General features: G+C 36.9%; 1 long non-coding RNA gene across 1 annotated transcript in view; it reads left to right on the top strand.

Moving 5' to 3' along the window:
• The first annotated feature begins 1,612 nt into the window (after positions 1 to 1,612).
• LOC128248035 (uncharacterized) overlaps positions 1,613 to 1,834 on the top strand; it is a 5,022-nt gene continuing 4,800 nt past the window's right edge. The window contains exon 1 of the long non-coding RNA XR_008264307.2: positions 1,613 to 1,834. This exon is cut by the window's right edge and continues 471 nt beyond it. This is a non-coding gene — a long non-coding RNA (uncharacterized LOC128248035).

Genomic DNA, 1,834 nt, shown 5'->3' with positions numbered 1-1,834 from the left:
CCCAGAATCTCTCGATACTGGGAAATGTCTCAACCACATCACGAAAAGTTATTTCTAGGTACAAAAAAGTAGGGGAATTAATTGGAGCAATGGGAGATGTCCATACCTTTCACAAAGACCTCAGCAGTATACGTGAAGTAAAATAGAGACTCAATAACGACTGAAACCCTATCACGATTTCAACTTGCAAATGGCTTGCAACTTGCTCAAAGAAGTTTGCTGTTTCCATGGATGGCATTTCTTCTAGCTTTACATTCTGAGTTCACATTCCGCCGAGGTCAACTTTGCCTTTCATCCGTTCAGGGTCGATAAAATAAGTATCAGTTTAGCATTGGGTAGATGTAACCGACTAGCCCCTACCATCAAAATTTCAGCCCTTATGTCTTTCGTAGAAAGAAAAATATATGGACTCATAAACGTCTTTTTCATTGGTTTAACCAACAAATCATTCCTTAAGATAGTTTGATTTGACCAATCGGAACCAGGCGACGAAACATTGTCGTGATATAGCAGTTGAGCCCTGAGATCGATATAATCGACACCCCCCACCAAATTGCTGGTTTTGTGTCGAAAATTTGAAATCAATATTTTATCTAGGTGTCGTCGGTCTTTATGTTCTGAGTACAAATTCCGCCGAGGCCAACTTTGCCTTTCATCCTTTCAGGGTCAATAAAATAAGTACCGGTTGCCCACTGGGGGTCGATGTAATCGACTTACCCCTCCCCCGAAATTGCTGGCCTTGTGCCAGTATTTGAAACCAATATTTTATCTAGGTGTAGACTGTCAGAATCGGTGGAAAGTCGGGGAAAATGTTTTGCGATATTCACTTATGTATCTTGACGTTCTGCTTTCAAAGCCGACCAAGATGAACTTTGCTTTTCGTTTTTCTAGGGTCGTTAAAATATTTCAGAACAGAATCGATAACAATCGACTGAGCCCTTCTTAAAAAAAAAAAAATTAAAAAAAAGCCTTGTCTTTGTGCTTAATTTCAATATTTGATCTTGTATGTAAAAAAAAAACTAATGTTTGGCAAACAGATTTACGTATCTCGGTTTATATTAATGTAAATTTAAGAGCATTTAGTTATATTAGTTTTTAGAGGTTTTGTGCACAATCTATCGGGTCACAGGATAACCGATTTGATTCTATGTCATGATGTATCTAACACAAGCAGTTTCGCAAAGTTGTCAATTCACTAAGATAATATTCAAGGATGGATTGGAAATAATCAGTTGAAGATAAAAGCACTTTTTAATGTTTCAGTACTCCAGCAACGTACAACTCTGATCTGTATTAAATCATGACCAAGTCATTTTATATTAGAGGGTCTTGACCATGTACACAACGCAATAGCGGTGATAGCATAAGAACTTGGGACCTTACCTCTTTAGCTAGCTACAGCTCAATTGGGATTTTGCCGTTAGATAGTTAAAATATCAGAAACCAAGGACTGGAAAAAGACATCATTTCCCAAACTGAAAAATTTTGCCTTTACCAGCAATATTTTATTTTTTCTCTCCTTACCCACAAGCAAATCAAAACTCGGTTCTTTTATTTTATGAAAATAATATTATAGAATCCGAGGATGGTCTATGTTGGCAAATAGTCTTCTCTTCCATTATAATTCCATTCATGTATTCTAAAATGCATTATAGGAACATAAAACGACTAGAGAACTGAAGTGATATTTATTTTATCGATTCCCAGAAGGATAAAAAGCAAAGATGACCTCAGCGGATTTTGAACTCAGAGAGTACAAAAGAGCTGTAACTAAAAACCAGCAGGCATTTTCTCTGTTGTACAAACGATTCTACCAATCCACCGCCAAAGAGTT

Source organism: Octopus bimaculoides, chromosome 6, assembly GCF_046866305.1.
Source record: "Octopus bimaculoides isolate indiv1 chromosome 6, ASM4686630v1, whole genome shotgun sequence".
In the NCBI taxonomy this organism is placed as follows: domain Eukaryota; kingdom Metazoa; phylum Mollusca; class Cephalopoda; order Octopoda; family Octopodidae; genus Octopus; species Octopus bimaculoides.
The sequence above is the reverse complement of the archived record's forward strand: the minus strand, read 5'-3'. Positions and strand labels throughout refer to the sequence as shown.